General features: G+C 39.7%; 1 protein-coding gene across 10 annotated transcripts in view; it reads right to left on the bottom strand.

Moving 5' to 3' along the window:
* The window catches only part of LOC122873373, a 190,639-nt gene that overhangs the window by 51,173 nt on the left and 111,886 nt on the right, over nucleotides 1–27,580 (bottom strand). The gene's annotated exons all lie outside the window — the stretch shown is intronic.

The following is a 27,580-nucleotide window of genomic DNA, read 5'->3' on the forward strand; positions in this document are numbered from 1 at the left end:
AGTTAATAAAATTCTTTTTATATGAAGAAAGTGCTTATGAAACCCATTGAGCAGTTATCTAATTTTCAAACGTGCACTGGCATCAGTCAGAAAATTAGGCTGTTTAACTTAAATTCACTTTACACTTTAGAGGTTTTTTCCTCATAACACAGATGAGTATGAAAAAGAATCCAAATAATATCATTCTTCTGCTGTGGGGATCAAGACCGTTATTATAATCAATCTCTATTTGTGTTTGAAAATGTGTGGGCAGGCTACCTCCTCTAGACTCTTAGCAGCTTCAGTGCAGCAATAACAGGAAAGTGAAGAAAGAATTGTTGCTACATGCAAAAAAATAACCAAAACTGGATCATGCTAGAGTGCACTTTATCAAGCTACACACAGTGGTCCATTATAAAGATCCATCTATTGTCTCACAGTAAACAGCAAGGTCTACAATCATTTTAACTCCTTTCATAATAAAGAATTCGATGGCCAAGGATAAGTCTGTCATAACCATAGATCAGTGCTGTGAGGGGTTTGAAAAATATGACTCCATTTTCCCTAATTTCTTCCTTTTTTCTTTACTTATTTACTTCTGTACGTATAGTGTCCCGCTATTCTACCAGTTTCTGCTTGTTAGCATCAATCAAGACATGATTCAGGTGAAAAGTGTACATGTGTAGCTTGTCGTTATGTATTTTCAGAATGTACGAGAAACAAATTGTACTGTAATACATGTAGTCGTACTATCTCCAACAATAATTATCATATGCAGCATGTTAAAGTGACTGATGTTAAAACTGAAAAAAGAATATGTCGATTGATGTGTCTCTCATAATAGCAACGACAACAATAGTATGTTAAATAGTATATTGAAATTATAATGTAGATCCAAGCGCAGCACAAGAGAGCCCTGGCATGTCAACAATTTCCCCTTGCTATATTTTCCAGCAATATGCTGTATTTCCCCTACAAGAACAGGTGGACAAACCCCAGACAGGAAGCTGTGAGGTAAAACACATTTGGACTTATATCTTCATTGTTTTTGAACGTATCTGAAGGGACATCATTAAACCCACCACTACTGATAGTCCTTCCCTAAGTGTCCTTGTGTAAGTTTTTCTTATACATATAACTCTTTCAGAAACACAAACATGTGCATTCATTATACATGCTCATTTTGGAGGATTGGATGTTGGGTGTTGGGGCACAATGCAAATTCCACCTAGAATTTCCTCACAATCACAGATCCAGAGGCAGAAAGACCTTCTGAAAGCGACAGAAGGAGACAGGAGAAAGAGGAGCTCAGTGCATCATGGGAAGTCTAGGCCTATAGCAGCATAATTAAGAGATGGTTTAGGACTCACCCAAGCCAGCCCTAACTATAAGTTTTGAGCCTACTCCTAAATGTGGAGATGGTGCCTGCCTCCTGAACCCAAACTGGGATCTGATTCCACAGGAGAGGAGCTTGATAACTGAAGGCTCTGGCTCCCATTGTACGTTTGGAGACTCTAGGAACCACAAGTAACCCTGCATCCTGGGAGCGCAGTGTTCTAGTGGGGTAATAAGCTATTATGAGCTCTTTAAGATATGATGGTGCCTGACCATTAAGAGCTTTGTAGGTGAGGAGAAGGATTCTTTTTTGGATTTTACAGGGAGCCAGTACAGAGAAGCTAATATTGGAGAAATATGATCTCTTTTCCTAGTTCTTGTCAGTACACGTGCCGCAGCATTCTGGATCAACTGGAGAGTCTTAAGGCACTTATTCGGGCAGCCTGATAATAAGGCATTGCAATAATCCAGTCTAGAAGTAACAAATGCATAGATGCATAGTAACAAATTCAATATACTGCTTAGAAACCTGTTGAATTGCTGTCGAAAGCTAATCTTCATTTACACATTCATGAGAAACCTGATTCTCATTGTTAAGATATCACTTGATGGTTTTAGACAGAATAATCTGGCTCAGAGGGTTTGCTCTGCTGGCTGTAAACACCAAGAACTAAGCAGCTTTTTTAACTGCAAATTAAATTTTACTGAAGTGTTAAAATGCTTTCTTTGTTGACTTATTTATTGTTTGTCAATTCTTTTTATGCCCAAACATGCCAAGAACACATATCACTTGATTCTTTTATCTCAACAACTTTTGGTTCTCCCTCCCACATGGAGCACTATTAATAATAGCCGAATGAGCTGTCTGCTTCATAAAGAACAACCTGTTCTCATTCACGTGGGCGGTCAAATATACACAATGACAATCTACTGAAATTATCTGTGTCCAGGAGAAAATATATTGTAAAGGTTCGCTGCAAGTTTAACATCAGATCAGGTCAGAGCAGAGAGCTCTTTGCATCCAGGGAACATTGTTTTTGTGGTTCATATTGAACCTATTAACTTGCATATCAACATACAGCCTTAATCTTTTTGCTGGTTTATTTGTACGAATTACAGTGGGAGGCTGGATTTATTAAATATCTTCCATTCATCCATCATCACCATCTCTTTTTTAATTTCTTTTCTTTGATTTATTGATCTACCTACAGTATCTGGAGATGGGTTACAAATAAACAGCCCTTTTCTTAATCAGCCTCTTACCATAAGCAATTCAATTCAATTCAATTTTATTTATATAGCGTCAATTCATAACAGAAGTTATCTCATTGCGCTTTTCCTATAGAGCAGGTCTGGACCATACTCTTTATAATATTAATTACAGAGACCCAACAAATCCCACCATGAGCAAGCATTTGGCAACAGTGGCAAGGAAAAACTTCCTTTAAGAGGCAGAAACCTTGGACACAACCAGACTCAATGCTGGGCAGCCATCCGCCGCTGCTGGGTTGGTTTTGAGAGAGAGAGAGAGAGAGGAGGGGTTTGGGGGAGAGGGTTAGGGAGGCACAATGCAAAGACCACGTAGAAATATTTTTTTTTTTAAAAAGTAGAATAGTAATTGTAGTGTTAATATTAATAAATTAGTAATAATAGGAATGACAGCTGTAGGAAAAATAATGTCAGTATTAGTAATAGAGCCAACAACAACTGTAGTAGCAGTTGTCGAGCAGGAACACGGGGGCAGCAGGTGGCCCACAACCACAGATCCAGTCTCTGCAGCTCCGGAGGCAGAAACACCTGCTGAAAGCGACAGAAGCTGAGAGGAGAGAAACGAGAAAGCACAAAACTACGGGAGAGAGAAGATGTTGAGTTAGTAACATTCAGTAATGGGATAAAAATGCATACAAATGGAGAGGGAGAGAAGTAGAGAGGAAAGAGGCGCATCATGGGAATGCAATGAATTCCTATGTAAACGCAACATGCTCTGCAAAGTTAGAGCATCTTTTAGTTATTTCATATAAGCTGTTTTAATGTTTCTGTTTTGGTCTGTGCTCTACTCACTGGTTTGAAGGGGTGGGGCTGAGTTGGAAAAAAGCAATCATTTCCATGCACCAATCAGAATCTGAATCAAAATCTAGATGACAGTAGTGGTTTATTTGCTTGTGTTGTCAGGTCACTGTCAATCAAATCTAATCAAGTCACACCCACACAGTCCCGATGAAGCAGATTAGCTGAGCTTTTGAGTGTTAAACTCTTAATGAATGATTCCCAAGGATGTTTTCCCCCCTAACTTTAAACTTGATTGTTGCTTCATTGTTATTCCCTCATTTGGTGTTTTGATGACACGTCATTGTCCAGTTGTTCAATTGACTGTAAAAGCCATAGCGTATGATTCACATAATTTTTATCTATCACCAGACAAGAACGTTTTGATATTGAATGATTCTATGATGATTCAATGACAACTATTAAAAAAATATTCACATGCTACAATATGTGCACATGGCAACTACAGTATGGTTAAGGTTAGGGAGAGATAGTAGTTATGGCAAATCAATTATGGTTAAGGCACAGTATGATTAAGTGTAGGCCACCGTTTATGAAATCATTAATTTGCAGGTTTGTGATAAACTCCGGTCTGACACGGTACCTGCCCATCCACCACTCTGACGTCCACACCCTTACGTTCTGCTGCGCTACATAAAGGGCAGACTGCTTCCTACGTTGGTGATGAACATTGCCATTGAGGTGTTGACTCTTACTACTTATCTTTTCAGTTTCACTCCTATTGCATGCACAATGCCTCTGATTCAGTGCCTGTGGCTGTGGCTTGCTCCACAATGACAGGCAACACCATGGAAATGTTACCTTGAGAAGAGGGCTTTAAGACAGTTCATACACACACCCTAACCTGCCACTTTCTATCTATCTTATCTGTCCTTCACTCCATTACTTTATCTCCATCTCATAGATTGAAGATTTCCATTTTATATGCCTCTGTCCTTTCTGCCTAAATTCCCAGTTTATATCTCGACATAAGTTGATTTGCCAGTCCATCTCCACCTACAAAACTCAAGAGGAACATTTTTATCTGTCTCTCTATTCCACTGTCCCTCTCCCACCACTCTATTTCCCTTAAGTACCACAGACTAATACTGGGAGAAGGATGATCTTTTCTTACCGCGTTTGAGCTAATTCACTTGCACTGGTGTCTCTCTTCCTCCATGAGACCTTATAGGGATTGCCTTTCACTTTCCTATTGCTCTCCCCCTTTCAGTCAATCCTTCTACCTCTTTCTCCCTCACTTTCCATCCTTTGGCCCTATCATATGCTCTGGTGATCTATGCCCATTGATAACACCTGACGGATAAGGAAGGAATAAAAATATGCCAAACCCCGACCTCTCTGCTTTGCTCCTTTCCTTGCATTAAGTCCTGTCTCTCATCCCGGCTTATCACTCGCTCCGGTGGTCCATACTGTAGGACCAAAGGGACAGATGTGTTAATGTTGCAAGGCACTAAGGTGGATATCTATGTGTGCATGTGTGTGTGTGTGTGTGTGTGTGTGTGTGCTACTCAGGTGAGTTCAGGCCATAAATTAACAAATCAGGATGCAGACGGAGTGAGGAAGCAGCTCATCCTGATCCAGTGTTTCTGCTAGAGCATGGTTAACTCTGTGATTTATGGGTGTGTGTGTGTGTGTGTGTGTGTGTGTGTGTGTGTGTGTGTGTGTCTGATGGGGATGGAGTGGACAGGGAAGGCCTCTTTCCCCCTTTAAAAAAAAATTATAATTTCATCTCGCTTTCTCTGCCTTCACCTTTGCTCTCTTTCTTTGCTCAACAGCCTGTACTTTGGCTGAATAAAAACAGCTATGTATCAACTGCACAAATGTGACATCACTAGTAGACATGCTCTCACATATTTACTATATTTCTACAAATGAGGAGAACAACAAACATTTCTCTAAGTAGTTTGACCTAATATAGAAAGTAAATATGATTTAGAGAGATGGAGGGTGGAAGCCAGGAAAAAAGAGGGTGGGAAAGTAAAATAAAGAGATGTCTGCGGCTATGAGTGTTTGTACTTTAATCGTGTAAAGAGGAGAGAGAAGCCTGGGAGACAAGAATGAACCAGGACAGAATGAGATGGAGAGATAGAGAGATGTGGGTGGATGTTGGAGAAAAGACAATAGTAACTACATTAGAAGCCCTGCAGCCCTAGGCACTGGCAATATTGCATTTCCTGCTGAGAAAAACAACATGAAAACAAGCCCACAAAGGAGAGGGAATTCACAGCTCTGCCGATACGGAGCTGCTATTCACCGTTAACACATCAAGACAAGCATGCAGCCAAGCACACGCCCACGAGTATGCAACCACATGGTTGCACGTGCAGAAACAGAGACAGACCAACACTCACACTGTTTACAGAAACTAAATCTGCAAATCCCATACTTCTAGGATTCCACTGGAAGTCATAAAAAAAGGAAAACTAGAGTCTACAGCTATGCTACTGGTCTACTGGTCATTTTAAAGAAAACTTGGGGAAGTACATGTAAAAAGTGGTGTCAAAGTAAACAAAAACTATTAGTGTTAGCAGTGGTAATTATGTGTCCTCATTATTTGGACAGTACACCATAGGTTCAGGTTTAAAACAATACTCACATGCCCATATGTACATTGAAACATTTTTTGGTCACTGTAACTGTCCCTTCTCTCTATACTGGCTGAAAGGGATCCAATCTTAATGCGATAGCAATGTAAGTGATGGGGGGACAAATCCACAGTCTTTATTTGATTGTAAAACTTTGCTCAAACTATAGCAGAACCTAATATAAGGCTTCAGAGGTCTGAATTAAACAAATCAAGTTGGTATCTTCCAAAGTTATAGTGTTTGTAGTAAATAATTGCATCTTTGCGTTTCCTTTTAGAGCTGCAGCATGGAGACAATAAGAAGAAAAGGGAATTTGGCAGTGAAAATATGGTAAATTTGATAGATATCCCCTTGATCTGTCTAGCTTAGATTGTTGAAGTCCCATGTTAGCTTCAGCTGAACTTAAGCCCATAGTTTTACACCAAATGAGGACTGTGGATTTTGTCCCCAATTACTTACTGTACATTAGAATCACATGAATAGCCAATATGGACAGGAGGAACATTTACAGTGACCAAAAACTGTTTCAATGTACATATGAGCATGTGAGAGTTGTGTTATGAACCTATCCTTTAAATAAAAAACTGCAGGGCAATGAGGTACCACATAACAGTTTCAAGACTGACTATTGATCCAGCTGTGCAGCTGTCATCAGTCACCAAGGCTGATTGAGATGTCACTTCTGAGGTAGGAATGTCTCATTTCCCAAAATATTGGTGTTTATTCAATTCTCCTTCTTTGCATCTCTTCCTTGTACTTTAAATTAGAGGGACTAAGAAGCAAGTTAGAGAAATGAGGAGACATTTGGGGAAACTGGTACATAGAATAGGGGAACTGGATGAACAAATGGACAGCTCCAACAAACCTTGCTAACGCTAATACTAACATGCGAATTAGCACTAAATCTAAAATACAGCTGAGGCAGATCAGATTGTCATTAGTTTTGCAAGCATTTGGTCACAAACCAAAATATTGGACAAGTTGAAAGTTTGACCTGTGGATGACACCTGATGAAAAGTTAAGGGATCACCAAAGTCTTGAAGATTCAAATTCATCCTTTGGGTGCAATGACTGTACCAAATTTCATGTCAATCCATCCAATAATTGTGGAGATTTAAAACAAAAAACGTCAACCTGCTGATGTAGCTAGATGAAAAGTCAGAGGATCACCAAAGTCATTAGGATACAGTGTCTAGGAACCATGACATTTCGCTTGTGACATTTCACTCAAAACCAAAAATGGCAACCTCATGGTAGCGCTAGGCTAGTGGTAAAGCCAGGTCATTCAAATAGTCAGTCATCCAGTAGTTGGAGAGATGTTTCACTCTGGACCAAAGTGGTGGACAGATTGACTGACATTGCATTGCAGAACATTAGTCATTATTCAACCGTTACTGTCTTTAGCTTACGACGTTGAAATAGAAAACTTCTCTACACACATTTGTATGTATGCACGAGAGTGGATGTGCTGTAGAAGGCTGTGCACATAATTAACATGACCTTTAACTACTGATTACACCCGTCTGTTTACATGGATTGTCTTTGGCCACTGGGGAGGACTGCTTTCATCCATCACAGTGTGTGGGCATGTTTGTGTGTTCAGGAGCACATGTGAAAATGCCTGTGTACATATTTTCATTTCTCATCACTTAATTTGAAGGAATTCATGAGGAAAGTAACTGCAAATGACCCTTACTTGCCACAATGAGCAGCTCATATGATTTTGTGTGCTTCTTCCCACTATAGATTCTGACCCATGGATATAATGATTCATTTGTTACTAGGGAGAGGCATGTGTAACCAGCTATACAGCTGACTGCATGTAAAGAACACAGCTGCAGTAAATATTATCTAAGCGGATTTGTTTGGAACACAGTAGAAAACACAAAGGAATATCTGGCAGCCACTTTTTTGGAAGCCTTGACTTCCAAATGCCTTCCTTATATACAAAACTATACATTTTATTCCATGCTTAATGATTCTGAAATATTTGAGAAATAATATCTGTTATTTCTCAAATATTTCAGAATAGATGTATAATTTGGCACAATGGGTACTGTCATAGGGGATCAAAACATGAGCATGCATCATAAGTTAAGAACTGCCCAGCTAACACAGAGCTAGTACAGGTGCAGTAATTATCATTTTAGCATCTAACAGCACCAGTGACCAGTGTTGCTCAATAACAGTGACTCATTAAACTTGACAAGGTGCTGCAAGTTCTGGCTTTCAAACCTCATTTTCCAACATGTGCTCTATGTTGACACAAAACTGCCTGCTCACTGTAATTTCAGGACACTCCAGTTCCCTCCCACTCACATTTTTGCAAAACATTTCCAAAAATGCACATAACAGAGATGTGTTATTATTATTATTACACTGCCTACAGTTATTGCTGTGGTATCAGAGAAGCAGACCATCAACCTCATCAGCAGCCCAAGACAATAGGGCTTCTCCCTGGATGGACAGTTCAGGAAACACATGGCTAAATCAAGTCTGAGGTCCTTCGTGCTTATCACGTCTTTTGTCATCATTCTTAAAGCTGAACCTGCCTTGTGAAGACTGTCTGTTTGAGTCAGTTGAGAGGTCCCACAGAGGTGAACAGTAAAAGTTTTGGGGTAATTAATCCCCACACTCTAAATGCTGAAACACGCTTCTCATGCGCTGCAGCTAGGTGAACATGCACGGCGGCCGTTCAGAGACGTACGTGTGGCTGTTTATTTTATACTTGGAAGTACAACTTTTATAATGCTTAAAACTTCTCTGTTTTGAACCCACCTCCCGAAAGGATTTGCTTGAGAAGAAGTTTGCTGTATGTGTATCTTTGCAAAAGTTTAATTCCAATTTAACACACTGTTACAGGCATGAGCAGGAGCCTGCTCCAGCACCGAGGCAGTGGAGCAAGCCTTGAGATGGGTCCTAAATAAAGATGGCCGATCTATGAGAGCGCCATCACCACTACAACAGAAGCCAGAGGCCTTATCATGGATGTATTAAGGAGAAGTGGACACTGTGTTCAAAGATGGTGCTCCATTAATTCCTATGAAAGTTGCTCACTGAGCGCAGTAATCTCCCACTTTATATTAGGGTAAATACTGTATATTTATTTAGAGATTTTCATGTCAATTTTTTGTGCTGTTGTGGTTATGTGAAAATGACACTCACTTATTCACTCATTCTATGCTAGCTTCTACACTGCTGCCACGTTTCTTGAAAAAGAGCTCAATCTTGTCTGCTTCACCCACACATTTTAAGGGGCATAAATTCACATAAAAAGGCTATATCCTCAATGCAAATTAATTTAGAGAACATAGATAATAAAGCCACAGATGAAATGTATCTGCCAACATGGTAATAGTTGTATTTTCAAACACAATGCACAGGAAGCAGCATGGGTACAGATGCTCCATTGCCAATAAAAGCTCAGACTGAGCAGTAAGCACCTATTTTCCAAACTGCTCAGCCTCCTTCAAAGATCCATCATCACCTTGAGCCTAAGTACAATTAACCTGTAACCACACCTAAAGTTACACACACTGATGTAACTGGGGGGGTGGGCGGCAGGTAATAAGGATTTTCATGCATTGCAATGCATTTCTTGCAATTAATTTTCACACGCTGGAAAAAGGGATTGATGCTCTACTAACCACCTAAGCAATACACCGTTAAGCTGTAGCCTACATCTCCTCCAGCACTGATGCGCAACAGAGTGCCGTGTGCGTGCGTACCTGGCTGCTGTTGCAAACCGATTTCATCCTGCAACTTTTGGGAGAAACCAATACCATAGGGAAAGGGGGTGTGTGATTTTTTGAGGTATGATCTATGACATAATTAGAAGAATATATTTGACTTATAATATGACTTGGGCCTGATCAACCCAGGTGGAACAAGGGTGTCTGACCTGATGACCCCATGTTACATGACTAATATTCCATCTTAGTGCGTCACAAGCAAGGCGATTTAGTCGTAGTTGCCTCAGATTGCAGGTCACAAGCGCCCACTGGCTCAAACAAATATTTTTATACGCAATCATGAGAAAAGGAATGGCTGTAAAATGATGAGTACATTTTTCTGAGCATCACAGACACCCCAAAATGACTCTTTGAGCCATTACATCCACTGAAATTTGGTAATAGAAAAGCCGTATCACTATACTATATTTTTTTCAAACAAGACAGAAAGTAATACTTTGGGTGACCTGACATGATTGTTTTACTATATACATTTTTTTTTCATACCCTTCATGTGTGCAGGGAGCCCACAGGAAGTCAGCTGGCTCAGCCAGAGGAAGACTATAATGCGCAGACACAGAAATCCGAGAGAGTGCATGTGTCAGGTAGCAACTTCACAGGAATAGGTGGGGAGCCATCTTGGAACATACGGTTATCTAGTTCTCTTAATATATACATGATCACAAGCTGTGTTATCTCATTTTGCAGTGTTTTTTTTATTGATAAGTTTAGTGCTGATAAGATTAATCAACTGATTAATAAAACCCTTATGCCCCTTTAAACATTTTACAGATGGTAGGTTTATTGGCAGGATCTAGGAATATGGACTGCAGAGGGTAAGTCCAGTCCCTCCGTATGTAAGAGGAATTGATAAAAAAGCAGTGGTAGCAGAGGACCGAACCAAGACAGCATAGGAGGAGAGAGAAGCCCATTCAGCTAATCAATACCTTCCAAGTGTCGCTTCATAATCTTTCCCACTCCACACATTTACATTGATTGTCATACAAACACTATGGAGTAATACACCCATGAGTGCCTCCTGGCGTGCGCACACACACACACACCAGCGAGGATTTTTTAATGCAAATGGTTCAGAGAGGAGTAGCACATTTATCGTTATTTTACTCAGTGCGCTCTTCACCTGCGAGGTTGGATAACATCTACTGCCCATGGGGTGCAGGATGGAAAAAATGGCAACGATGCAATACTCTCTTAGTGAGAAGCTATCCATCTGGTTTCACACTGCTGAGGGATGTGTGGGAACAAAACTGCAACAGAGGTGTTAATGTTCCATGTCACTCTCAGAGCTCCTTCATGGGAGCCAGGAATGAGAGGCACAAACTGACAGCACTCCATGTACAACAACAGAGCTATCGGTGTAGTCAGCTGACGCAGATCAAATTCCAGATAGCTTCTCAGGGGAATATACTGAATTATTAATTATGGTTAAAGGAAAAATCCACACTAAAATACTGTGACAAGACAGCTTTTAGTGATGTAACTCACAATTACTATAGTATAAAGTATTTAAAAAAAACACATTAGAAATGTAACTATAAACAAAAGGATTTAATAAGGTAAGCATGCTCAAGAACATAAAACAAGAAGAGTAAATGTCAGGATTTGGTGTCAGGCCTAAATAGCAAGGATTTCTTTCTTGCTGCAACATTCTGCACTGACATTCAACAGTCATTCCACTGACAATAGTCCCAGTAGACTCTACATATTATTATGCAACACAGCGCCAAGACATGTTGTGTTCTGAAAGATGGGCATGTGCACCTCTTGCTTTCTCTCTTCTGGATCCTCACTTTCTTGCTCTTACTGTTGCTATTATTATTGGTCCCTGAACCTGCATGTAAAAACCCAGGCCGAGCCCAAGCTCCCCAGGTTTTTTGCTGAAAGTCATTTAGGAGATTAGTGAGTGAAGTGGAAGTAAACAAGGCATGGTGAAGAAAGCTAGAAGCAACAAAGATACATCACAAATATTTCTTGCAAAACAACTCCTGGAATGCAATACACATCACATAATAACTATGCAGAGACATGTAAAAGTATTTGTGGGTTAAACTTGTTTTTAGCCATGCTACAGGCATGACTCTAAGATGGCAATGTCGGTTGGACGGTCAGTCCACCACTTTGGTCCTGACTGAAATATCAACAATTGGATGATATTTTTTTTTACAGACATGCATGGTTCTCACAGGATGAATCCTACTGACTTTGGTGATCCTCTGACTTCTCCTCTAGCGCCACCATGAGGTTCACATATGTGGTTTTGAGTGAAATGTCTTGGATGGATTGCCATGAAATTTGGTACACACATTCATGTTCCCCTTAGCATGAGAGCTAATTAACAAATGTTAACAAGCTAACACGCTAAACTCAGACGGTGAATATATAAAAAAACGTTATACCTGCTTAACAACAGCATGGTAGCATTGTCATTTTGAGCATGTTACCATGCTGACGTTAGCTTTTAGCTCAAAGCAAGTACAGCCTCACAGAGCCGCTAGCATGGCTGTAGACTGTTGGCCTTGTTATTATGTGTATTCAGCTCGGAACATGGTCCGCCTGTTGAGTGCTGGATCCAGGATGTTGGTGGAGCAGCTCTCTGCAAAGACGTGCACAACAGTCCCAGATCTCCCAGTGCTTGGCCAGCCCAAGTCCCACCTCATCCAGACCAGACATCAGCCAGGAGCAGCCCCAAGTCCATAATCATAATCTCCTGATCCAGTTGATTTGAACAATTTTGGCTTAGCTCTTTAATTCAAATCCCATCAAACAACATCCATCTTCCAAAGAAGTAGCAAACATTCTTGTTAAGATATAACTTTAAAAAAAGATTCCATCCTGAAGAAAATTTCTGTGAACAACATGCTCGATATACCCTACATAGTAAATTAAACATATATATAGTATAAATACACTATATATACATACATAAAATAAAATCTACATATGCAATATACTAATATAGAACAGAATAAAATGAATTAAATGAATGAAGTAAAAGTAGGGGAAAAAAGAGAGAAATAAAGAGAGGGAACAAAGTACAAGTAAAGGTGCATCGCATGAAAGGGCAGGGGCCTGTTTACAATGTTCCAAATTACAAGCCATGAATAAACAGTGCAGAAAGGTGCATATATGTCACTACAGTATATTACTATGTAAAAAACTATGATGGTAAAATCTAAATATCTTACTTCATCTCCAAAACTTAATTATATTTAGCTGCACAAAAATACTTTGTGGTCACCACAGCCATACTGTATATACAAGTTCCAGACTCATTAAACTGCATGCTATGAGGGTTTTATCTCTCCCAGGTTGTGGCTGTTTGTTTGTCTGTTGCCATTAGCAACCTGTTTTCCCCTGAGCTAAAAACCAAAAGGCTATAATGCATTCAGAACTGGAAACAAACCATGATTTTCCAACCCACCTGCTGTGGAAACAATTCTCCCATGGTCACTATCTTCACAGACAGGATACAGAGAGGCACACTCACACACACACACAAACATTATTCAGCTATCTTCTATAAATTTGATTCTTATACAGCCAATTAGCATACATGCTTTTGTAAGAAATAATGATAGTTGTAGTTGTAGTTGTTTGGATATGATGATGCTGATTGGTTGATTGTTGATTTTCCTGATTCATGAATTTTATTTCTCAAATTCGGGTACAGTATGTTGACAATGTTAAGACCTCAGGTGAAAATGAAAAGCTTTGCAAGAATAAAATAAAAACGGGAGGAGAAATCCAGAAATGAGTGCTTTGTGTTTTTATTGGTTGTCTCAGCACCTGGCTGAATCTGTGGCTGTATTTACCTTCCCTTTCTCTATATATGGCCTCTTTCTAGTAGTTTTATCACTGTTGGGTTTGCCAGAGACCAGTAAGTGACACAGTCATTTTGATGTGACAAGACCATAAAACTGAGCGTTTTTTTTTTATACGTCTACCTGACAAACAGCACAATGCAGACACACACAGACTCAAACAGACTTATCCTGATCCATACAAGCGCACACACACACACACACACACACACACACACAAAGATGTGTGGGGCTGAAGGCTGAAATTGGTTGGTGATACGGGACCTGGGTGAGCAGAGAAAGATCAGTCTGGGATTTTAGATTCCGATTACTAGGGATGAACGGACCAGAGGCACAAATACACCCTAACACGAGCAGCATAACAATGACCTCTCCACCTACAACCTAATGTGTGTGTGTGAGAGAGTGGGCATCAGTGTGTGACTGTGAATGAATGACAGAAACAAAAATAGAAGGGTGTAATGAAAGTGAAAAAAGAGTGATAGAGGTAGCAATGAAAACCTGGCATCCACAGTGGAGGGAGATAACTCACAGGGTTTATAAAGCAGCAGATGGACCATTTCTACACCATTAAGGATCAAAGAAGCAATAACCTAGCAAACAATCCCCATATCTAAAATATGGGCCTGTGTGTGTGTTTGTGCTGTTACACACATTTAAGTGTGTGTGTGTAAAAGGGGTTATTTTCCCCTTTCCATTGCCTACATCTTCAATCCAAGCGTGGTTTTAAAAGCTTACAGCTTTCACAATCACATTTTTCAAAAAGAGACTTGCACTTCAGCTCTTTTTTACATTAAGGACATGTAATGTGGCCCTATAGGGTCAGGTAAAATCTATTTTACTTTAAAAAAACAAAACAAGAACAAAATCAGATTTTTTTTTAACATCAGGCCAACTCAGATAAAATTAAGGGGAATTAAAGGGAGTTTTTGAACATTAGTAGCACTATGGAGCAATGTTTTTATGAGTGGGTCCCTGTTTTATTTATATTGTGCAAGTGAGTGAGCACTCAGGTGATGCAATTTGCATCAAGACAGTGGTCTCACTTCTGTCCGACAGTTGGTGGTAATGCGCCAACTAGGCAGTGAAGAAGAAGACTGCTATGCACAATTTTTGCATTCAAGCAATGTCAACAGAATGGGAAGAACTGGAAAACCACTCGTTAATCCAACTTTTGAGTATTTACACATGGTACTCCCACTGCAAGCCTTGTAGTCACATCATTTAAGTAGCCTAATTTTGCTACTTTTGCGGTCTTACGTATTTCGAGTGGTTATTAATAAGTAAAACCGGATACAATCAAAACTGTGTATAGCTTCTTTTAAATTAACTGAATCAATTGTATTAGTGTTCATTGAGATTTTGACGCTTTGCAGCCATTTTGCCACACGTTTGTTGACACTTCTGCAGTTATTTTCACCAAGTGGGAGATATCGTCACTCCGGCTTGAAATTACAACTGGGTGGCTGATGCTAACAACAGAGTCTGTTGCTCGTTTAAAATGGCTTTTATGAAGTAGGAAATGCCTTCAACACACTTGTTAGATCTCAAGGATACGCACAATGCACGTTTGGTGAGAAACACTGAATGTAGAATGTCTGTTTACAAGAAAACTCCACAGGGAACCTTTAATATAGATCTGCTTACGCTGGCGTAGATGACAGTTGTTGTGAAATAACTAGATGTAATGCTAATAAGCCAAATAAGTGAGGTGGGAGGTTGAAATAACGATGGCAGCTGTCAGTCATTTGCAGCCTCCATACAAAGGCCATCTTTTTGATATGATGACATGCAGTGATTCAGTGAATAGAGAATATAAATAAATACACATAAACACATAAGAACTGTCAGTTAATGAATTTAGCACAGAAATTATGGAAGCAAATTAGGGTCATTAATATTTTGAGCTTGTGAAATGAGGTTCACAAATAATTTCACAGCCTGCAGGTGTATATCGCCTGTAAAAAAAAAAAATGTGCATGCACGTATCTAAATGTGTGACTTTGTAAAAACGTTTTGCAGCTGTAGAAATATTTTGTGCATGTGTGGAAAAGTTTTGTGTACACAGATATAATTTGCACATGTGTAAAAAAGTTTTGCAGCTGTAGAAATATTTTGTGTATTTTTATTGTGTATTTTGTAATTCAAATATGTGCAGTGAGGTTTCACACAGTCTGAGAGACGGACACACAAATGTCCTATCTTTGTTTGCGACACTGAAGTTATAAGATACAAGCTACGAGTTTTGGCCCTGTTTTAATGCCTGTGCTGACTAGCCAATCAGCACGTTGCCCACTGACCATCCAATCAGAGGAAGTCATCCTGTCCAATCAGGGGGCAAAAGGTTCTAATGCATTCTGGTTAATTCATCCATCTGAAATATGCTGGAGTCAACACGGAGGAGCCCGAGGAAGACACCAACCAAAGGTTTTCACACACTAAATTTTATCAAAAACAATCTTTTATTAATGAGTGAGCTTGAATTAAATTTTAATTTACACATTACCTTTGATGATATGATGCTGCTAATATTTAACAGTAGTGATCCACTTGTGTAATATAGGCACTACAGTATAGATGCTTTATCTTAGGTATTCATATATTTATTTTATATTTATTTTTTGACATTTCCAGCTGCATCTCACAGCCAGACGACCTGTTAGAGCAGAATTTTGCCATTTAACATTGCATTGTTTTGTTTGTAGGCCTGCTAGTTTGAACCTATATCAACCTGTATCATCCGCATAACAATGAAAGTTTGGAGTGTTTCCTAATAATATTACCTAAAGAAAGCATATATAAGGTGAATAGAATCGGTCCAAGCACAGAACCTTGTGGAACTCTGTGACTAACTTTGGCATTATTATTAGCTAAGACATTAGCTAATATGCAAATTAAGTAACTCCGGGATGCATGCACAGCTGTCTTGATATATCTAGTTAATTATGATGTAAAACTTTACTGGCTTGTAACAATAGTGTTCTGGTGCTAATTAACCCAACTGTATCCCAGAAGAGTTTGCCTCTGGCTCCTCCATTTGACTCCAGCGTACTACAGATGGACGAAGTAACCAGAACACGCTAGAACCTTTTGCCCCCTGATTGGACAGTTTGACTTCCTCTGATTAGATGGTCAGTGGGCAATGTGCTGATTGGCTAGTCAGCATAGGCGTTAAAACAGGGCCAAAATTCGTGCTTGTAACTCGTAGCTTGTAACTTCAGTGTTGCATACAAAGATAGGACATTTGTGTGTCCGTCTCTCAGACTATGTGAAACCTCACTGCACATATTTGAATTACAAAATACACAATAAAAATACACAAAATATTTTTACAGCTGCAAAACTCTTTTTACACATGTGCAAATTATATCTGTGTGCACAAACCTTTTTCACACATGCACAAAATATTTCTACAGCTGCAAAACGTTTTTACAAAGTCACACTTTCAGATACATGCATGCACATTTTTTTTTCACATGCACACAAAAGGTGATATACAACTGCAGGCTGTGAAATTATTTGTGAACATCATTTCACAAGCTCAAAATATTAATGATCCTAATTTGCTTCCATAAACTCTGTGCTAAATTCATTAGCTGACAGTTATGTTTATGTGTATTTATTTATATTCTCTATTCACTGAATCACTGCATGTCATCATATCAAACAGATGGCCTTTGTATTTGCTTCCATAATAATTCAGACCATCTTGAAACTCTGTATTTATGCTTTTAGTTGATTCATAGGTAGTGTTGCACTTCACTTAACAAGGAGTCACATCTGGTTCGTGCTTTAACGGTCCTGAACACAAGGCTCATTAAAAAGGCACACTTCTTCAACTGTCTGTCCCTCTCTCTCTCTCTCTCTCTCTCTCTCTCTCTCTCACACACACACACACACACGCACATTCAAGTTTACCATGGTCAAAGAGGACAACACTGTTATTGTAAGTAATACCAATTACTTTATAAAAGCTGTTATATTCCTAGTAAGATAAATACCAGTATGCAACAGGCAAATAACCTTCCTAATTATGGGCTTACATCTGGCTAACTGGCAGCTAGGCTATATGGGCTGTGTAATGCCAGTGATTAGAGAAATAAAAAGAGAGGGGGAGAGAGAGCACATTGTTCTTTTCTTTCACATAGAGCTTATAAGCCCTGTGTTATACATTGTTATTTGTTATCAGTTATACAGCCCATATATATTTCTAATTGATAGGTATCATTTCTGATCCACTGTCAGTTGGTGTTGACAGCGTGCAGGAGTCTGTTTGCTCGAGCTACAGTGTTGGTGTGTTTAGCTGTTTGTGTGTATTGGTGAGGCAAAATTATTAGACTGTGTGTGTGTGTGCGAGGTTGGTTTTGATTTGAGTTTGATTTTGAAATCAGGATAAATGCTTGGGGAATAAAAATTAGTGCATTCTAGTGGACAGGTGTGTGCATGTGATTCTGTATGGCTGTGCATGTGGGTTTTGTATAATCTTCATTTTATTATGTGCAACTGTAATTGAATCTCCAGCATTGGCAGCGGCAGGCTGTAACCACTGTTCAACTTCACGAGAAAGTCGACCGTAGGATGTGTTTGTGTGCGTGTGCCCATTTTTCATCGTGTGGAACGGATCACCTCGGGGTTACACGAATGTTTACCCTCTGGTACAGTTCAAGAAGAAAGTTTAACATAGGGTCAGAGTATTTGCATGACTATTTGCATGACTACTGGCTACAAAAAGCCAAACAACACTGATCTTGCCTATCTGCTCTCAACTGGCTCTGTCCACCCACATATCTATTTACATGTAATGTGAATAGACCCAGAATATTACAGTGAAGAATCACATAAAATGTATTGTGTATTTATGGTGCAGGGAATAGTACAGTAGTGTGAACCTGGCAAATTGAAAGCAAAATGAGTGCCACCATCCACACAGAAGTAGGTCAAATGCACCATAAAACAACAAAATGGGAATGAAAGGTAAATCATCCATAGCTGATATTTAATGGCCCAAACTGGTAGTTTTGAACAACTGATTAGATATGCTTTCCAGAAAGCCAGGAAGAACACAATTTGTTGTTGGACCAAACTTTGTATCATTTGGACATATATGGTCTTTTAAAGATGCTTTACACCATTTTTGGCCACTACGGGGCAGAAAAACATCAACACAAGATGACAGATGCACGGCTATAACATATTATCACCTCATGAAAATGTTATGGCTAACGTGTTAGTAAAAATTTTAACTACATACACATCCGGCAGACTCAGAAAAACATTACCATTCATTTGGAGTCATTTCGTATCATATCGTTTCTGGTAACCTGATGAATATAAGTCTAGTATTCATTCTCCTTTTAGTTCTATTTTGGGGAAGGGGAAGACCATAAGAGCTAGAAGATATCCTCTCTGACAGAGAGTGCAGAACCACCTCTATTGTTTTCTGCTGTTGTTTCTTTAAGATATTGTGAGGCTTCTGATCCATAAAAATTGGAGAGGAAAATATCATCACACATATCAACAGAAGTGCAACATTGCTTTCCCGAATCTCTGCAAGGGTTCAGCTGATTATTGAATCAATTTAGACAACAAGAACCAAAACACCAGAACATTTTCTGCTTTTCACCGAGATTGAAATTGTGTTCACACAGAAATCACTGATAATCAAAATGATAAAATGAAATCCCCAGTTAGTCACCACTCACAGGTACAAACATTAGCTGGTGCATTGTTAAAATGACTGAACATGATAGCAAATCACAATTACAAATCAGAGCACTGAGAAAAACATTAAATCTCCTGTTTGGGACATTAATGAATGAAAAACACTGCAGAGAGTGAAAGAGAGAGAAGAATGGTAAGAGAAGCAGGATTGGGGACAAAAGGGAGAGCAAGAGGACTAAGAGTCAAGATCTTGTGACATATACCATTGTCCCTACTTTCAAACATCAAAACAAGTATTTATACTTTAGTACTGCATAACGCTTGTTCATAACCACTAGAAATGATGGCCAAAATTATTCAAATAAAATCTAGGTTGTAAAAAAAAAAGTCATTTTCCTTTAAATACATTAAATTCCTTAAAGTCCTGTCTCATTAAAATCAGTTCAATCTAGTTTGTCTAAACCTCCCAATTTCCCTCCCATCACACTGAGTTCAGCATAATGGAATTCAGTCAGGCCAAACTTAGCATGGTCACACATATACACACACATACACACACACTCACACACACATAACAAAGTCCAAACGTGTGAAAACATACTGTTGAGGGTGATAGAAGAAGAAAGCTCCCCAAAAAAGATGAAACCCAGGAATTTGCTTTGACACAAGCTGTTTAACACTTGTCTCTCTCACTTTGTGGTATAATTTGACTGCACAATTTTTACGAACACATGCACACACGCATACATACATACATACACACACACACACCATCCATTATTCACAGTGGATGGCAGTAGGCATGATCAGACAGAGAGGCTGAGATGTCACCGCTCCAGCTGAAAAACCACACTGACACCACAAAGGCAAAGTCTATATTCAAATCAGCTGGCACTGTCACAGCCTGTCCACAGCGCAGACTTATAAGGGGTTAGAAGCAGACAGTCTGCAGATACAGAGTATTTTCCAAACTTAAAGAAGATTCAGCTGCTTTGATTTTCTATTGAATAAAGTATGTTTCCTGTGAGACAGGGGATAAAGGCAAGGTTAGCGGAGAACAGTGCACAAACATGCATATCCAGCAAAACACAAACACACACATACACACTTGCACATACACACCTAAACACAACCGATCCCTAACTTTCACAGCTTGAAGTCTTAGCTGCAAATAGAAAAAGTGGGGGAAAGAGAAATGATACAGATCCAGGGCAGGAAAGAGACAGACAGGGCAGGACAAAATGGTTTCATCAGGCAATGATTGTAAGATGTGAGAGTAATAGCAACAAAAGACAGTGTGACACTGTGTCAGAATAATTTCTCCAGTCCTCATCAAATGTAAACAAGCCATCAGAGTAAAAGACAAACTGTTGGGGATACTGACAGAAATGGAGCTTAGTGAAAGTTCAATCAGGACGACGACTTCATTCACTTTCCCTGACTTCTTCATTCATTGATAGTATGGGACCATTATTGTAACTAATTACAAATGTGAGCGAAGAGTTGTGTAACTGTATCTCAATCTGTGTGTGCGTAATCAGATTTGTAGATGTGTAAAAGAATCTCTAAATGCGTACTGAGATTTGTGAATGTGTACAGGAATCTTCAAATGTGTATTCAGAATCTGTGTGTGCGTAATCAGATTTGTAAATGTGTAAAAAAAATCTCCAAATCTGTATTCAGATTTGCAAGTGTATTGAGATTTGTAAATGTGTAGACAAATCTGTAAATGCGTACATAGATCTGTGAATGCGTAGACAAATCTGTAACTGTGCACAAAGATCTGTAAATGTGTAGACAAATCTGTAAATGCATACATAGATATTAATGGCTGAAAAGTCAAAGTATTTTGCCAAGAGCTGGAATTACGCACACACGGATTCTGAATTCACATGAATACACGGATTGAGATACATAACTCTCCACTCACATTTGTAAATAGTTCTGCTATAATAATGACCCCATAGATAGCCCCAACTATTTACACCAAGAAGGACGGCTGTAAGATAAAACTTGAGCCACATTTGCCTTTAGATGGAAGAAATTGCCCTGCACTCACCCCCGAAAACAGGATGTGATATCACGGGTCTGACGTAAGCAATGAAGAATTAATGAGCAGAAATATAATGAATTGTAAACAGTTTATGAAAGCAACGATGCAGCTTGTAGTCTAATAGAGTGATATTGTAAAAAAACAGGTTGATGGCACATTACTGGACTAATGCTTCACTGCTTCTATTATTAGTTTTGCAGCTCAAAGTTGAACAAACGTGAGTTCTGACCTGCAAGTTAAGTCAAAGTCAGCAGAGGATGTGGTAACAATCTCTGTTAATGCTCCATCACTCATTTACATCAATTGAAGCCTGTGAAGAATGTTTTTCCTGTTTCTGTGCAAGCTCTGGTCAGGTCCTGCACATCTGCCTGTAGCAACATCAATGAGGGATCTTACATTTGATGGGCTGAATATGTGAGTAAGTTAAGGAACTTTATTTATATAGCACATTTCAAGAGCAGAACATCACAAAGTGCTTCACAAAAAGAAATAAGTCAAGGGACATTAAATACAGACTTAAAGGTTTAGTATGTAGGATTTAGTGTGGATTGTGTAGTTTAAACTACGGTGGCCATGAAACTCATGAAAAACGCAAGAGGCCCAGTCTAGAGCCAGTGATTAGTTTGTTCGTTTTGGGCTACTGTAGAAACATGGCGGTGCAACATGTCGGCCTCCGTGGAAGGGGACCCACTTCCTTTGTAGATATAAATGGCTTATTCTAAGGTAACGAAAACAATTCTTATTTTCAGGCGATTATACACTAATGAAAACATACAATATTATATTCCATTTCTGCCAATAGCTCCTCCTAAATGTTACATACTGGACCTTTAAGAAGAATAAAAACACCATGAAATAGAAATAAAAAAGAAAAAAGAAAAGAAAAGTACACAAAGACAAGTCTTGAGCTTCTTTTTAAAGGTGTCCACAGTGTCCACCTGCCTGACCATGCAGAGCTCTACAAGTGATCACAAGAACCTTGAATTGGATTCAGAATTTGATGGGGACTCAGTGAAGAGAAATCAAGGTCAGTATCTCATGAGACTTTTTGGAGGACCTGGTCAAAAGCTAAGCAGCAGCATTTTGGGCCACTTGCAAAAGAGTGCAGAAGTGCAAGAAGTTTTGCAATGTTTCTCAGCTGGAAAAAACAGGAATGAATCAAATGCTTGACATGTTGGTCCAGAGTCAGAGCCTGGTCCATTGTGACACCTAAGTTTCGTAGGGAGGATTTAACAGAAGAGGAAAGAGACCTTTCATTACCTTAGCGACAAAAGTGGGTGGAGCAGAAATACAAACTTCTGTGGTTTGTCAGCAATGAGCTGTAGGAGTTTAGGCAGTTATTGAAAACTACATTTTGAGGCTTAAGTGAGATAATGAATAATAGTGTATAATTGAATATCATCTGCGTAGCAGTGATAGTTATCTAAGTGTCTTATTATCTGTCCAAGGCGAAGCATATACAAGGCAAACAGAATATAGGACCAAGGACAGAACCTTGGGGACCTCCACAATACAGAGTTTCAGATGAAGAGGTATAGTTGCCAAGAGCACCTGAGAAACTCCTATCACAGAAGTAGGGGGAGAACCACTGCAGGGCTGACTCAATGACACCCACCCGCTGCCTAAGTCTGTCAATTAGGACACCGTCTAAGTGGTCTAGAGTGTCAAAAGCTGCAATGAGATCCAGCAATACCAAAACAGAACACTCTTCTGCATCACCATGCTTCAAGATATCATTAGAGGCTCTGAAAAGAGCTGTTTCTGTTGAGTGCAACAGACGGAAGCCAGACTTACTTGTCAGATATGTAAAACTGTAAGATATTATGCTCGCCTAATTTAATTGTAAGCTGCTAAGCAACCACTTTTGACTTTGACTTTGGTTATAAAAGGCAACTTGGAGATAGGCCTGTAATTTTGGGGTTTTCATACAGTTAAAAGTTATATTGATAACAATTTTATGTAGACGAATATAAAAAAACAAACATCCACAGAGTTTTTAGAAAGGAGCGGAATAAAAGTATCACTTTTCCAAAAAAAAAAATCATAAATGTGAACGAATCATTTTTAATTAATTTTGACGGGTTCAAAATGAATGTTTTGTTTATCTCTGTGTGAGATGTCTGACGTTTGGTTTCTGCTTCTAAAAAGGCTTGTGAGCCATTAGTATAACAACGTTGGTATCAAGTGGCATAGTTTCCAGTTTGTGTGGAAAAAACAGACACTGACCTTAGCACATATTAGCTATCTTAGCTTAATCGTCTGAACAACAATAACCTATAAAATTACAGTTCTGCATATTTAAACAAAAAATCAACAACAACTACAGACTGCCATAGTCCTTAAAACCTCAACTAATATGTGAAAATTAGAAAAGTAACTGCGTCAATCCCTGAAGAGCTACGTTAGCATTAGTGACGGTTGCATCCAGTTACCTAACGTTATAGTTCCCTCAAACAACGTAACGTTGTAACGAAGATGCGTATCAGAGGGAATTTAGAAGTGGGCCAGGGTCTGACATAACCGATGGCCCGGGGCCAGTTCAAGTTTATGCAGGGCAAGTTGATTGACTAGTCACTGGTCGTACGGGGCGGTGGCGAACAGGTCTGCTTATGAAAAGACGGTTGCTCTTCTTTAAGAAGAGTGGACATGGGATCCCAATATATTACCAATGTGTCATGTCGAAGGTAAATTAAAGTTCCGAACTACTCTAAATCTGCTCATTCTGCAGCTCTGGAGAGTTTAGACCCAAAACGTGACTTTTATTGAGGGTGCCGTCTCATATAGCAGGCTAATACTGCCCTCACACCAGATGCTTCATGAGCGCCGCTGGGCACTCTGGTCGCTGGCTGCTGGCTGTTCACTGCCAGCCCTCACCAGGGGCAGGAAACTTTGCCAGGAACTTCAGTACATAGGGAGACGTTTACAGAGAAAATGAAATCCCGATCTGCAGTTGTTTGCTGCTTCAGTGTGTCGCTGCTAATTTGCCTAAAGTTCAGCTCTGCTCAACTTCAACTTGTTGCCCTGGTCGCTGACAACGCGCCGCTCGCTGCTGCCACGGCATCGGACGCCTCTCGTCGCCAGCTCCCATCGAAAATTAATGACTGCCAGCCACTTCTGTAGCTCATGAAGATTCTAGTGTGAAAACACTTCAACCAATGTTAGGTCAACACTACATGCTAGCTAAGGTCAACTTTTACTGTAGCTGTCTGTCTAATGTAGAGCGCTGTGGGTTTTAATAGCATCCCTACAATGTACTGTACTGTACTCTTTGATTGGATTAAAATGTAAATATTTACCTAATGTCTTATAGTGTAAGGATGATTGAAATCCTGAAAGTGTTGCAATATAGGGCCCCTATAATTATTAAATGATGGGGGGGAAAGGGTTACCTAAAGCTAGTTAGCCACATCCTAAGACTAAGATAACTAACTATAGATAACGTTACATGAAACACCACCGCACAAAGTAACCTAAATCTATAGCTAATGTATAGCTATATGTTGCAAAATGAGTTCTTTACTCCATCACAAAAGATTCATCACTTGAAATGACTCTCCACTCGACCATGAAATATGCAGGCTGTGCAACGAACTGGCAACCACTGGAAAGGAATGGAAGGGGAGTGCGTCATCTAGTGGCTGGATGTTATCAATATTATCACTAGCACCTTTAACCATGTTTGTAAGATCCTCGAGTGTTACTGAAGAAAAACTAGCCTCCAATCTTAGGCCCTGTTTACACGACAACGGTTCGGCTAAAAACAGAAAGGGTTTTCCTTTGCGTTTTAATAAAGTTCCACGTTCACACAACAACGTTGTGAAAACGATGCTCGTGCACACAGATCAGCAAAAACGATTGAAAATGTTGTAGTGTGCATGCCAGGCCAGAAGGTGGCGGTGTAACTTTGCAAATCCACACCACAGAATAACACCCCATACATGCATACAAACACTTTCCTCTACAGCACAGTGAGTATTAACAGGTCTAGTCCAAAAACGTCTTTTGGTTGCCCTCCGTTGACGTAGAGGTGGATTAAGTTTTTGCCGCATGTAATTAATGCATCTCTGCTGATCACAGTAATAGTGCAGCAACCCTACACTTTGCTGGATGAGCCTGCAGCACAAACACAGCTCGATAGTCCGCCACTGTTGTTGTTCTTCTTCTATTTGCACATGACTATTTGGCTGAAACCATAATAAATAAAACTAGTGGTCATAACATAAACCTACAGTATTGTTAAATAGTCTGGGATAATAATAAATGGTAAATGGACTTTATTTGTATAGCGCCTTTCTAGTCTTCTGACTACTCAAAGCGCTTCACACTACACATCACATTCACCCCATTAACACACATTCATACACTGATGGCAGGTGCCAACTGCTCATCAGAACAAAGAAACTAACTCAGTCACACACACCCACACACCGATGGCACAGCCCTCAGGAGCAATTTGGGGTTCAGTGTCTTGCCCAAGGACACTTCGACATGTGGGCTGGGGGAAGCCAAGATCAAACCGCCGACCTTCCGATTGGTAGACGACCTGCTCTACCACCAAGCCACAGCAGAGAGTACAGTGTTTTTGTTAGGTAACATTGAGGATACTATTTAAAGAAAATTTTGAAATGGGAACACAGAATGAGGAATGAGGATACAGTAGGTTGGTCTGCAGTGACCAGTAAAGGCTACATGAGTGGTTTGATGCCATCAGTAAAAAACCTATTCTCTACTAAGATACTAAAAATGTAACAACATTGTGATCTGATTTATGTTGCACACAGTCTAGAATACTCCTCAATAAAATCACTGATCAGACTTCCAGAGTCATGAACATGACATGCCATCAACAAGCCGTATTGTCACCTACAATATAGGCCTCCTTTATGTTACCACTTGTCATGATTGCTCCATTAAGTAACTTCCTACCATCTGGCCATAGCTTATCACAAATTAAAAGCCTCTTAAATGCAGAGAAATAACATGGGTCCCCAAGTAGCAGTTCATTGGCAACATACTGATTGGCTGTACATGTCCACATGCAGGCATGCGTGTTTGAATAAATCCACAGAACAAAGAAAGCAGGAAAAAGGTGAGAATAACCCCCCCCAACCAACCCCCCGGATTTAATGGTATCCTTTGAGAACATGAATAAGTGTAAAATGGGAAGTGGAATACGATTTGCCACTCAATTCCCAAAGCGTGATTAATACCTTTCAACCCTACTGCTAATTAACTGATGGGGAAAGGTTTCAATCTGATGGAGGGATCTAGGAGACCCAGCCTCTTTTTTTCTTCCTAAGACCTATCTCAACTCCCGCCTCACCTTCTCATCTTGGTCGTCCTGATTTATTCTTCATCTGGTGTTTCTCCCTCTCTTGCCTCCTGTTTGCTTTGTCCAGTATTCCTTTCTAATCTCTTTCTCTCTCTTTTCTTCACTTCTGTTTCCCAAACGTTGCCCTTTCCTATTTAGGCTGTTACAGGTTTCAGCTTTTACAGGCTGAGCTCTCAGGCAGCAGAGGCTTCTGTGGTGGGATTATGCTAGAGAGCCAGGCATCTCAGCAAAACCCATAGCACTTGAAAAAATGCCTTGTGGCTCCCAAAGGCTGTGACATGATCTTTCGACCAGAGTGTAGATGGAAAAGGTATTGTAATGCAAAAGACTTAGGTGGGTTTATCTGCAAATGGTGCTTTACACATGTGGTTCCATGTTTGATTTGTTCTAATAGTGCTCTAATTGGGGTGGTTTACTTTACCAGCTGACAAGCTTGGCACTGCCGAACAATGCTGGTTATGAGGGAGTGCCTGCAGGTGATTTACAGTTGAATGTCTTGACTTGTCTTGATTCATTTTTATGTCCACATTAGGCAGTTTTTCTTCCAGGTAGCCTAAAGTTGAGGAGCATTGACTCACAGGATAATGTGCCATGAGTCCAACATCTCTAGACTTATTTCTGTATATTATTAGGCACACATGATGGCTTTAACTTATAGGTGTTGATTCCATCGGCAAACCAGAACTAATGATGACTTCTAATAGCCAATCCATCACTTTCTCCTGTCTCCGGCCTCGCATTTAATTCCTATATCAATTCGTCTGTCCTCTCTTGGCCAATATGTGACCTCTCTCTGAGTGACACTTCACAGATGGTAATTTTTCACCAATGGCAAGTCAATCTGGTGTGCAGATCATGATGCAACAGCTAGTTGATTGATGTCGGCCTACGTCTGGGGTGTCACGTTTTCAACACATTCCTGCTGTGCCTAATGCTCGGGTTGCCTGCAGATCTGCCATTTTGGCCCAACTGTCCCTCAGATGGAAAGCAATGAC

The sequence above is a fragment of the Siniperca chuatsi genome, linkage group LG3, assembly GCF_020085105.1.
Source record: "Siniperca chuatsi isolate FFG_IHB_CAS linkage group LG3, ASM2008510v1, whole genome shotgun sequence".
NCBI lineage: Eukaryota > Metazoa > Chordata > Actinopteri > Centrarchiformes > Sinipercidae > Siniperca > Siniperca chuatsi.